This window comes from Cervus elaphus, chromosome 12 (genome assembly GCF_910594005.1).
Source record: "Cervus elaphus chromosome 12, mCerEla1.1, whole genome shotgun sequence".
In the NCBI taxonomy this organism is placed as follows: domain Eukaryota; kingdom Metazoa; phylum Chordata; class Mammalia; order Artiodactyla; family Cervidae; genus Cervus; species Cervus elaphus.
Window position 1 is genome coordinate 47,615,760 of NC_057826.1, and position 13,287 is coordinate 47,629,046.

At 40.9% G+C, this 13,287-nt stretch overlaps 1 long non-coding RNA gene across 2 annotated transcripts in view; it reads right to left on the minus strand.

Moving 5' to 3' along the window:
* Nucleotides 1–8,333: 8,333 nt before the first annotated feature.
* Nucleotides 8,334–13,287, minus strand: part of LOC122705615 — an 80,137-nt gene continuing 75,183 nt past the window's right edge. For both annotated transcript variants that reach the window (XR_006344163.1, XR_006344162.1), the window contains exon 3: nt 8,334–9,661. This is a non-coding gene — a long non-coding RNA (uncharacterized LOC122705615). The remainder of the gene's footprint in view (nt 9,662–13,287) is intronic.

Below are 13,287 nucleotides of genomic sequence, written 5' to 3' on the forward strand. Positions count from 1 at the left end.
TGATATACAGAAATAATAATAAGTACCCTGATCTTTCCAATCTTGCCACATTTGTATCTCAAGAAACTGAATTTATCAGGTAGGGAACAGGCAAGCAATAGATGGCTCATTCAAACTGGATCATTTGGAGAGACTTGAATAAAGATTAAATTTTAAAGATAGGCACAGAGCATAGAGAACCACAGGGGTTATGCAGTACCCCTAGACCTGAAATAGTAAGAGGAAAGAGCCTGTTATGAATTAAATGTTTGTGTCTCCCCAAAATTCTTATGCTGAAATTCCAACCCCTAGTGTGATGGCATTAGAAAGTGTGCCCTTTGTGAGGTAATTAGATCATGAGGGTAGAGCCCCCATGAATGGGATTGGCACCCTAATAAAAGAGGGCCTGGAGAGCTCTCTAGCCCCTTTTCCATCTCATGCTGTGCTTAATCACTTCAGTCATGTCTGACTCTTTGTGACCCCATGAACTACAGCCCACCAGGCTCCTCTGTCCATGGAATTCTCCAGGCAAGAATACTGGAGTAAGTTGCAACTCCCTACTCCAGGGCATCTTCCCAACCCAGGGCTTGAACCTGCATCTTCTGCATTGGCAGGCAGATTCTTTACCACTGAGCCACCTGAGAAGCCCTTCCATCTCATGAGAATACAGCAAAAAAAGTCGACAATCTATGATCAGAAAGTGGGCTCTCATCAGACACTGAATCTACCTGCACCCTGATCCAGCCCTTAGAATGTGAGAAATAAATGTCTACTGTTTATAAGTCACCTAGCCTAACACACTCTGAACTGACTAAGAGTCATTAGGGAAGCCTGGAGACAGTGATGGAGAGAGGATGCCTTCCAGGAGCTGTGGACCTGTGGTGAGGAATGCAGCTAGTTCATGGCAAGCTCTCACAGGCAGGGAGAATGCAGAGGGCAAAACCTCTCACTCCACCCCTCTATCAAAGGCCTGCCCAGTTGCTGAACCACCTAGAAGTCAGAGAACAGGAGCCTGTGCTGTGCCTGGTTGCTATGCAAGACAACCTCCTGGGGTGGAGAACAATGTATTGCCAATTTGGGAAGCAAATGGGAGGTTTCCAGCATAGCAAGTGAAAAATCAACAACCCCAGTGTAGTAAGAGATCATAAAGAATATAGGTTGAGGGAATTGCCTGGTGGTCCAGTGGTTAGGATTCTCTGCTTATACTGCCTAAGGCCAGGGTTCAATCCCAGGTCAGGGGATTAAGTCCCATAAACCCTGAGGTGTGGCAAAAAAAAAAAATTAAGTTGAAGGGTTTTGGTGCCACTGAATTTTTTAATGCTCTCAGGTTGACTTCATTCATTGTTTTTAAAGATGGTCAATATCATCTGCCTTATAGGATTTGAGGGCATTTCCCCCAGTTTAGCACAGGGTATGAGAAGTGGACTCATCTGAGATATCTCGGTAAACATTTCTCACAACATAGGTGATAAAACAAAGACTTACAGAAAGGACATAAATTCCTCCAAATTCACATATCTGAAAACCTGCAGAGCCAGAAGGCACGCCCAAGTCTAATGATGCCTGGTAAAGAATTTCTTCCACCGTCTGCCACTAAAATCCATGCTGGACACGAGTTATGCTCACCACAGAGTGCCAGACTGTGATGTGGCTGCAGTCTCTGCCTTGAGCAGCCCTATGCCTTGGTGTTTTTTGGTTTTTTTTTTTTCCTTCATTTTAAACATTTATCAGAGAAGCTGAATTGCAGAGACATTTTTCCTAAAAATAACTAGAAGATATGCAGGAGAAAATTAGCATAATGTATTTTATCTATAATTTACAGTGTGTAATCTAAAAATGTGTGACAAAGCAATGCTAGTAGTGCAGAGAAAATTCCCCTGGGATATTTGGTTCCATTTAAAAACACCTCAGTATGGGGGGATGTGGGAGCAGCAGCCTGTGACACACTCCCATCAGGGCAAAATGTTATTCCAGTGATTCACAGCGAGAGGCCTGCCAAACACTTTGAATCGACATAAAGGTTCTTGCCATCAGAATGAAATGAGAATTGCAGTGGGTGGTCCCATTCTAGCCACCCGTCTCCTTCTACTTCAGTCCTGGCTTAGGTGGTTGCCCTGGAAACCGTGGGGTGGCAAACAAAACCATGTGGAACAACTTTTAGGAAGCCTTATGCATGGGGCCCTAGTTTTTATTTGCTGCTGCCTGTTTTCTCTTCTTTAAAGATGACTTTTCTAAGGCTGTCATTTCTGGAGAAGGTGTGCTCTTCAGACTACCTGGAAAGCTGATTTATTCTAAAGTCTTTGGAAGATCCAGGGGGAGGGCTGGGCAGAGTCTAGTAGATAGTAGGGGGAAAGGGGCTTTATTTCTCATTATTCCGCTTTGGATCCTGACACAGATGGTCCTGATCTCCTCCTCCCCCACCTAAGAATTTTTCTAAAATGACACCCAAGTTTTTCTTGGCAGAAGTTATAATTCCTGGCAAACAGTTCACTGCAGCTCTAATTATGATGACAGCTTTAATGGAGAAGATAATCATATTAAATGGTTCTTATTCAGTTCCATGTGATGAATTAGTGATTACCATGAAATGTGTTAAGCAGCCAAAAGTAAAGGGAAGGGATAATATGCTGAGCTACAAGTTAGGGGTTGAGGGATGCCAAAACTGGGTGGGAGATAGGACAAAATGACCTTTAAAGAGGAGATGCTGATTCTAATGCTTTTCATAGCTTATTTACTAAGAAACTCCTTTTCCTGATGTGTCTGTTGAAGAAAAAATTATTTTGACAAATATTAAAACAGTAAAGAAGATTTTACTCAAGACTACTCCAGTATTCTTACCTGGGAAATCCAATGGATAGAAGAGTCTGGCAGTCCATGGGGTAGTAAAAGAATCAGACAAGATGGAGAAACTAAACAACATTGCCGATTGATTGCAATAGGAGAGAGAGATGGGGCTCAACTTCCAATATAACAGGACAAGTGGCGATTTTATACTTATACAAGCAAAGTGAGGATCAGTGGATTGAAAATTAGTTAGAGGAGACATCAAGGATAAAGAGGTCATATTTTAACAAGATTCCTGCAAAAGGCAGGTGAAGGAGAGTGATGAGGGATTTGACCAGGTATTGAGAATGATCAGATATTGATAGCAGTGGGGGGGGGGGGGGGGAAGGAAGGGGGGGGGGCTGTCCTAAACTTACTTAGCAGCATTCTTGTTAAAATGCAGCATGGCAAAGACAAGACAGGCTGTGATGATGGTATGAGAGTCTGTCAGTCCCTCTTCTTGGGGACAAACTGAACCATCTATTGGGACTTGGTAGTAGAGTATATTTGCTGGATAATGCAAATCAAATCATCAGGCATTTAATAAGGGGAATTTCTATGAAAATAAAAAGGAAAAGTAAAGATTAAAGGTTGGAACAGACTATAAAACCAGTTTCTGAGTGCAGAGGAAAGCTAGTTGAGATTTCTAAATGTTGGGCTTGAAGAATCTTTAGATAGTATAGTGTGAACAACAGTGGCAATCTGATGAATTTCCTGGTTTCCCGTTTGAATATCTTTGGTGATGGCACAGACATCAGTGCCACAGTCATGGTTATTCTGTGCACAGAGCACAGAAGATGTGGAGCTTGCAGTAAACTTCCCAAGTGGCCTACACAGCAGCAGCTCCAGGTATGAAGATTGCCTGTCATCCAACTTCAGCTTGCAAGATAACCTAGAGTTCAAGTAAGGAACTGGGCAAACAGGTTTGGATTCTCAGTGACACCACGTTGGGAAAGTGGAAGAACAGTTGGAAACCTTATTTTGAAGATCTGTACCAGATACTGGAGGAAATGTAAGAATCTAGAATTGGGTAAGGAATTACAAAAAGTGCAAGATGGCAGGATTCAATTCAATTTACAAGTGGACAATAAAAGCTCAAAGATAATGAATAGAACTAGAGTCTGATAATCCACAAGGCTACTCCATAGTTTTACAATGACACATAAAATTTCTCTCTCCTCCCACCCTTTTTTCATTATTCTTAAATCTCGTCTTCTTAGATTTGGCCTATTATTTATATAAATGTAGCAAGAATAATAATCAACTGCATAGACCTATGACAGTTTGCTTTGCTGCAATTCTTCAAAAGTAATCTCAAATTAGATTTTAAAAGACTTTCAAGTCTAGAAAGCCACACCAAGAACTTGCCACCTGGTTTTACCAGAACATATAGATTTAGGTAAATTTCTCTCTTCTCTAGGTCCCCCAAATATCCTAAGCTTCCTGGGTTTGCCAGGAGGTAACCTTTCTTATTCATCTGTAAGGCTTGAAATTTTGTAAACCAGGTATCAGCCCAATTTTCCCAAAAGGGCTTTGTAAACAGTGGCTCCATAAAGTCAGCCTTAGTTCCTTAAAATTATCTGTTCATACATGATTCTATGAACAATATTCTCAAATATGACATCCCAGTAAAAGTCTTGGTTATATAACCAATGTTTCCAATTAAGTTCTGTCCAAGGAGGACAGGTTCTTAATGAACTTATGCAAATAATTATACTGTCATTAAAATGAGAATACTCAATATGAGTTTCTGAATTCTGGAGGGATCAGGAAGGGAAAAAGATATATGTTTCACTTCTGTATATAAAAGTATTATCCTCTAAACTGTTGTGAGTGATAACTTAAGAGAAAAAGGAAAGAGGTTCCTTAAATCCAGCAGCAATATTTCCAAACAAAGGCTATCATCACCCTCCAGCAGTTCATCCAGTTTCATACAATTAATTCTCATTCTATTTGGTCTTGAGTTAGCAGTTATATGAACCCATCAGCTTCTTAAGTTCTGAAAATCTTTTCTCAGTTGAGTGGTATGGTCTCAAAGTTATTTAAATAATGCCATCAGAAGACTTTATCCCAGAGACCTGTCAGTCCTTTCCATGGGTCTCAAAGACAATCCCTTTTTGTTGAAGATGAAGTACTCTGGCCTACAGCTGATTACAAATGCTTTCAGAGAAGAATCAGTAAAACAAAAACTATCTGTTGATGATGAAAGAATTAAAATGGCAGTGTTTAAAGCTTTGATAACAGTTCACTATAAAAATGATGCAGTTGAAAAGGGGATTTAGTTATTTATACAGCATAAAGCATTTAAAATAATAACTGGAATTATGACTGATAATTTCATACTGGAATATATCATAGACAGTGAGGGTATTGATCAATTTCATATGATATCTTAAAGCCTTAGATTAATAACATTTTATCCATGCAAACATAACCTGGAGAAGGTTAAAGCATCTCTTATTTGACAATGTTTTTCAAGCAACAGAACAAATCAAATAAAATAAATTGCTTTTTGGCATCTCTCTTTTTACAAGATAAAAGAAAACATCCTTTGAGATTTTCCAAAAGCCATCTGAGAAATCTCAAAGTGAGTTCAAAATCAAACTTTTATTTAGGATCTGATTCTGAGAAGGCAAAACTGTCCAAAATGTCAAAAGTTTTGAATATTTGGCTATATACAATCCCAGGTTACTGTTACTTGGCCACCTATTTAAGCAAAGTGAGGATAAAAGAAATAAAAAGTAAATACAAGAAATGATGTTAAAATACATCTAACAACAAAAAGTTAGCTCTTTTAAAAGTGAGAAGATTTGCTTCTCTTAAATAATTAGACATGATAAAGGTTAAATAAAGCACAGTTAATTATTCTGACAAGATATAATATCTTTGTTTCCTAGGGGGATTACTTAAAAAAAATCTTTTACAATCTCTTAATAAGAGCAGATTCCAAAAAAAGCCAAAACTTCGTTATTTCAACAGAGAGAGAATCAAATTCTAGTTACAAATCAGTGTGTTTTTGATATGAGTTTTTTTAAACCCTATAAAAAATTTATCTAATCTTAACCAACTTTGACCACATGGGATAATATTTCTTTTCCAAAATTCCTTTTCTACAAACCTTCTACAACTTTTTACATTCATTCAGTTTTCATCCTTTATTTTCCTCTTTTACTTTAGGACAAAATTACTGTCTTGTTCACTTAACAAAAACCCATCCTACATAACTTGAATACTTTTTCTTATCAAAAATACAATCTACTTTCCTTGCATACCTTTCATACAAAGTTGTTTCTCCTGGCCATTATTGTTTCTAGTAGTTTCATTTACATACATTGACTCTAATTTTTAACCATTAGTAAGCTTTCTTAAACAGAGAAAACTGCAGAGAAACAATTGTGTCCTATACCAGCATTCTACACCAGACTAGCAAATTTTATGAATATACAATGTCAGTGTTTATAGGTATATGTTTCCTGATAGTACAATTTTTCAATGTGTCAAAAAGATGTTTATTAACAGACTTAAATATGTTTAGGTTCTCTGTACCATACAAAAATAAGAAGGCAAAAGTATATAAACTTAAACTTGTGCTTAGTAAAGGTTTAGTAGTTTTTTCTCACTTAGAAGTAATCTAGATATTCAATGAGTATCTATTATTTAACTTAGCACCACTCTAAGGTTGCAAGTTACCACAAAGATTCTGGGGACATACATTATAATATTAAACAATGCTATCATCTCAAGCTATTTCTCTATTAACTATTTTTACAGTACATGCTGTTAGGCAAGTATCCAAAAAAAATTATAAAAGCAAAGAAACCTAAAAAGAGTTAACTATGTAAAAACAGCAAAACATGTGCTGTTATTACACTTAATACTGATAACTCAGAAGACATACCTCTCCTTATTTAACTAGTTTATAATATTAAACTAGTCTTATTCATCTAAGATTTTTCCAAACTAGAAAAGCATCTGGGTGAGTTTGGCAACCCACTCTGGTACTCTTGCCTGAAAAATCCCATAGACAGAGAAGGCTGGTGCAGGCTACAGTCCATGGGTTGCAAAGAGTTGGAAACAACTGAGCGACTTCACTTTCACTTATATTTCTGGGAATTTTAGAAATATTTAATTTATATAATCATTTATCTCTAAGTCAATCAGAATAGAGCTCTTTTATGCAATTTTATAAATTACTTTGGTAATACCATCTAGAAGTAGCAAAATACTATGTATATATATAAACACACATATAGAAACATTCATGTATAAACATACAGACAGATGCAAATATAGACCTTAGAGCTTTCCTTGTAAAATTTTAGCCATGAGTCAGGTAAACATAGTAATGTAAAACTCAGTGGTTTATAGATAATAATTGTCCCTTGTCTTTGCTCCACTTTATATTTTTACCCAAATTGTATTTCTTACAGATGTTCTTGTTCTTACAGAACAAGTTAAGCTTACCTGCTCAATAAGAGGGCTAATGCTTTTTACCAATATTTGTGGGGGAGACTTATAAAATAGTCTTTTATCCTGATATGTAGTTTCTTTTGGAGGGTCTCTGAGCCTCTTGGAAGAAAAGTTATGACCCTTGGAAAAGTTATGACTCTTGGAAGAACAGTTATGACTAACCTAGACAGCATATTAAAAAGCAGAGACATTACTTTGCCAACAAAGGTCCGTCTAGTCAAAGCTATGTTTTTTTCAGTAGTCATGTATGTGTCAGGCGAGTGTATGCTCCTCAGTTCTTTGTCTCGTCACAACAAAGATTTGGAGTGATGGACATTAACGCTCCCTTGGCAGGTCACAGCTCTCGGAGGACAGACCGTGTTTTAGCTCTCAGGTCTTGAACGGACCATGTTATAGCTCTTAAATAAATCAGTGTCACAGCTCTATTTTATTTAGATAATAGCAGGAAAATCCATCTTTGAGGCGTGAGGGCACGTTGACCCAAAGATGTGAAGAGAAGAGCGCCCCATTGTGCGAGAGAGAGAGAGAAAGAGAGAGAGAGAGTGTTTCTTTGTCCCTGGGCCTGTCTTATGTAAATTGGGCCAGCCAGGAGTGTTGTTTGTTTTACCTGAGGTTCTCACTCCGGTCCTCGGACCTTCCTTTGTTCTATTTTTGCGGGCTTTTCCCTTCCAGGTCTTTTAGCCACCACCATTCTGGACTCCTTTTCCCTATTATAACTACCTAATATATGGATGCAAGAATTGGACTATAAAGAAAGCTGAGCACCAAATTGATGCTTTTGAACTGTGGTGCTGGAGGAGACTCTTGAGAGTCCCTTGGACTGCAAGGAGACCCAACCAGTGCATCCTAAAGGAAATCAGTCCTGAATATTCACTGGATGCTGAAGCTGAAGCTCCAATACTTTGGCCACCTGATGCGAAGGACTGACTCATTTGAAAAGATCCTGATGGTGGGAAAGATTGAAGGCAGGAGGAGAAAAGGATGAAAGAGGATGAGATGGCATCACCGACTCAATGAACATGAGTTTGAGTAAACTCCAGGAGTTGGTGATAGAAGGGAGACCTGGCGTGCTGCAGTCCATGGGGTCGGAAAGAGTTGGACACGACTGAGCAATTGAACTGAACTGAACTGAGCCTCTTGAGAGTCCCCAGTAGCGGACAGGGAACGTAATGCTCAAGTGACTATAAGAAAATGTGGAGCTTAAAAAAAAAGAAAGAAAAGAAAGAAAATGAGGGGCTGGAATGGGAAGGCAAAGTCTTGCAGAAGTAGACAGAGAAGTAGAGGAGGTAGGGCTTGAAGGCAATCATATCAAAGGATTCAAGGCAGCTGAAGGGAAGATTGGAGTTAGTAAAAAGAAGCAATTGTAAGGGAGAGGTCTTAAAGGAACCAGTTTGAGGAAGTCACTGAAGTTCTAAATTATCCTCAGTAAAATCCCATTTTTACATTTCAACAAGAATGGAAATGGACAGAGTTAGTGCCATAGTGGTACTATGGCACTTACAGTAAGCAGGGGTATGAGAAGGGGTTTTCAGTTTACTGAGATGCTCCTGTATTGTTAACTAACGGTAACTTGTAAACAAAGAAACCTGGGACTTTAACCCAGCTTCAAGGCTAGAGGACTCCAAAAGAGCCAGGAATTTCCCACTCAAGGGCCAGGGACTATATTCCTAGTGAAACTGTTGGGGGAGTGTGTAATTTCCTTGGTTCTGTCTCGTCACAACAAAATTTGAAGTGACGGACCAGCTTTCAGATGGACCAGTGTTACAGCTCCATGTTACAGCTCAGTTTTATTTAGAAAATTAAGGAAAATACATCCTCAAGGCGTGAGGATGTGCCAACCTAAAAGACCTGAAGAGAAGAGGGAGGGAGACAGAGAGAGAGCGAGAGAGGGGGAGAGGGAGAGAGAGAGAGAGAGTGCGAGTGGGGTGGGGAAAGAGAGACCCCCAGCCCTTTGACTCCTCTTTTTATGTTTTTTCTCCTCCCCCTGGGCCTGCCCTATGTAAGTTAGGCTAGCCAGGAGTGCTGTTTGTTCTACCTAAGGTCCTCATTCTGGTTCTCAGACCCTCATTTGTTCTATTTTCCTGGGCTTTTCCCTTCCTTGTCTTTTAGCCACCACCATTCTGGACTCCTGTTTCCTATTCTAACTACTTAACACTTCCCCCTCAAGAGATGGGAGGACCAATTTTTTGGGAATAGGGGCGTCAAGGTCTTTCTGGCTACTTCCTGCTGAACTGGGCTGGTGAGGGGCATTGGGCCTCCCCCTCTTGCTAGTCTCAGGCCTCAGAGTCCTTATAGCAGTGTCCATCTAAGGGTAAGTGCTATTTTCCATGGTCAGCTGTAGTTTCATATATCCTTGTTGAGTTGGCACTGCATGTTGTAGCTTGTTGACCTGGGCAGAGACAAAGAGGATTACACAATTGATAATACATGCAGCAATCATAAGCAGCATCAATATGGCCAAACAAGGACTAGTAGGGGCATTAACCAACTCCAAATTCCCACTGCCAGGATGGCTGAAGTCCCTCCTCGTTCAGGGATCAGAAGATCTATCTCCTGTCTGTTTTGGAGTACAACCCCTGCCAAACTGTGTTGGCTCTTTAGAGCTGTCCTGAGAAATCTTATCCCCAGACTAGATTTTGTTCATTAGAATGGCACTCATTTGTAGTTCTGAATAGGTATCTGAGATCTCCCAGGGGCTCACAGGTGTATTGAGTGTCCTCTTCTGTTTTCTTCCACAGCTTGACTCGTGAGTAGTGAATCCAGGAGTTATGTCCTGGTATCTTGACTGCTGTGGGGGTAGAAAGTATTACAGGGTAGGGGCCCTTCCACGTGGGCTCGAGTTGAGCCTTTGGGGACCCATCTTTCCAGATTTTAATTAGGACTTGAGTCCCTGGAGCATATAGTGGTGACTCCTTAGAATCTTTTGGGTCCTGTTTGACACCCCACAAGCATATATCCTGTTGGAATTGCCCAATGGCCATGGTTTAAGACTGGAGGGTCTGAGCCTCTGGATCTAGGAAGAGGTCGTTGACATAAACAAAATGTCTCCCATATAGCTTCTCATAAGAACTAAGACCAACCTGTTCCTTAGGGGCAATATGGGTGCAGTTCAGTTCAGTTCAGTTCAGTCGTTCAGTCGTGTCCGACTCTTTGTGATCCTATGAACCACAGCACGCCAGGCCCCCCTGTGCATCACCAACTCCCGGATTTTACCCAAACTCAAGTCTATTGAGACAGTGATGCCATCTAACCATCTCATCCTCTGTTGTCCCCTTCTCCTCCTGCCTTCAATCTTTCCCAACATCAGGGTCTTTTCAAATGAGTCAGCTCTTCACATCAGGTGGCCAAAATATTGGAGTTTCAGCTTCAATATCAGTCCTTCCAATGAACACCCAGGACTGATTTCCTTTAGGATGCACTGGTTGGATCTCCTTTCAGTCCAAGGGACTCTCAAGAGTCTTCTCCAACACCACAGTTCAAAAGCATTAATTCTTCTGCACTCGGCTTTCTTTATAGTCCAACTCTCACATCCATACATGACTACTGGAAAAACCATAGCCTTGACTAGATGGACTTTTGTTGACAAAGTAATGTCTATTTTTTAATATGCTGTCTAGGTTGGTCATAACTTTCCTTCCAAGGAGTAAGCGTCTTTTAATTTCATGGCTGCAATCACCATCTGCAGTGATTTTGGAGCCCCATAAAATAAAGTCAGCCACTGTTCCACTGTTTCCCCATCTATTTGCCATGAAGTGATATGACCAAATGCCGTGATCTTAGTTTTCTTAATGTTGAGTTTTAGGCCAACATTTTCACTCTCCTCTTTCATCAAGAAGATTTTTAGTTCTTCTTCTCTTTCTGACATAAGGGTGGTGTCATCTGCATATCTGAGGTTATTGATATTTCTCCTGGCAATCTTGATTCCAGCTTGTGATTCATTTAGCCCAGCATTTCTCATTATGTACTGTGCATATAAGTTAAATAAGCAGGGTGACAATATACAGCCTTGGCATACTCCTTTCCCTATTTGGAACCAGTCTGTTGTTCCATGTCCACTTCTAACTGTTGCTTCCTGACCTGCAGACAGGTTTCTCAAGAGGCAGGTCAGGTGGTCTGGTATTCCCATCTCTTTCAGAAGCTTCCACAGTTTATTGTGATCCACATGGTCAAAGGCTTTGGTATAGTCAATAAAGGAGAAATAGATGTTTTGTGAATATGGGTGCAGAGGAGATGTATTGGTAAAGCCTCCTTCCATCCCAGGGAGGTCTTTGGGTTATCTTTTTTATCACTGATTTTAAGAATTGGTTGGCTCTTTCTAGTTTTCCTGAAGACTGAGGCCTCCAGATACAGTGGGATAATACGTAATGTCCAAAGCTTTGGAGACCCATTGGGTGACCTTAGAAGTAAATGATGTCCCATTGTCACTTTGTAAATACCTGGGCAGACCAAATCTTGAAATCATTTCAGGGAGCAGTCTTTTTACCACCTCCTCAGCTTTCTCAGTCTGGGTAGGAAAGCCTTCAATCCATCCTGTGAATGTATGTATCATGACTAATAGGTATTTACATCCTTGAGAAACTGGCATCTGGGTGAAGTCCATCTGCCAGTCCTCTCCTGGGTAGGTCCCATGTCATTGCACAGGCTGGGCCAGCTGGGGTCTCCAAGCTCCTTGGGGGTTGTTTAACTGGCAAGTGGGACAAGAGAAGACCACTTGCCTTATAGTCATTTGGAGGCCTGTTCCTCTGAAGGACCTTTCTAGCAATCTTTGGAGAGCCTTTTCTCCTAAATGAGTGGTGACATGTAAGGAGTTAACCAACTTCCACTGGAGGTTCCCAGGCAGAAAAAGGAGTCCTTCCTTTTGGAACCACCCCATATGATCTTCTTGAAAGCCCTCACTCTTAGCTTTAAGAGTCTCACCTTCAGTATGTGAAGGAGTTTCTGGCAAATTAGTTTGTGGAACTAAGGTGGCAACCCCTATTAGGTCATGGTTCTGTAATGCTGCTCTCTTAGCTGCCTGATCAGCTGCTTGGCTCCCTCTTGCCACTTTTGTGCTCCCTTTTTGGTGTCCTTTACAGTGGGAGACTAAAACCTCAGTGGGCAGATGGACTGCCTCCAAGAGTCTAAGGATTTGATCACCATATTTGATTGGGGACCCTCGGGTGGTCAAGTGGCCTCTTTCTTTCCAAATAGCAGCATGTGCATGTAGCACCAAAAAGGCATACTTCGAGTCAGTGTAAATGGCTACTCTTTTTCCTTTTCCCAGTTCTAAAGCTCGAGTCAGGGCTATGAGCTCAGCTAATTGGGCTGAAGTACCTGGTGACAAAGATTTAGCCTCTATGGTCTCAAAATTGGAGACTACTGCATATCTGGCTCTTCTTTATCTGTCTAAGACAAAGCTGCTTCCATCAGTGTACCACATTTCCTCAGGATTGGTCAGAGGATCTTCCGACAATCCCTCTTGGGGTTTTGTCCGGTGGTCCGAGGTTTCTAGGCAAGAGTGAAAGGTGAGAGAGCCCTCGGGGGTAGGCAGGAGGATGGCTGGGTTAAGAACCTCACAAGGGGATATAGCAAGACCTGGATTTTCCATCAGCACTACTTGACATCTGAGGATTCTTTGATTAGACATCCATAAATGGCCTCTCCCATTTAGAAGTTGTTTCACTGGGTGGCTGGTAAAAATAGTTAGTTTTCCTGTAGCACCCAAAATGGTACAGGTTTGGGAGGAGAAGGCTCTGGAGTAGGAGGTCAGGACAGAGTAGGCAGCCCCTGTGTCAAGAAAGAAATTCTCGGACCTACCTGCCACATCCAGTTGCACCCTTGGCTCCAACCCCGTGATGGTTATCTGTGACAGGCGGGTTGGCTGGAGTGGGCTGCTTCAGTCCTGTTGAACCCTCATGAGGGAAGGCTTGACACCTGACCTTGAGGTTCTCGGGTCATGAGGGCAGACTGCAGTCCGAAGTCCCCATCTATGGCTTTTGTAGCAAGCCATTTTAGGAGATTTGTCACAGTTTGGAC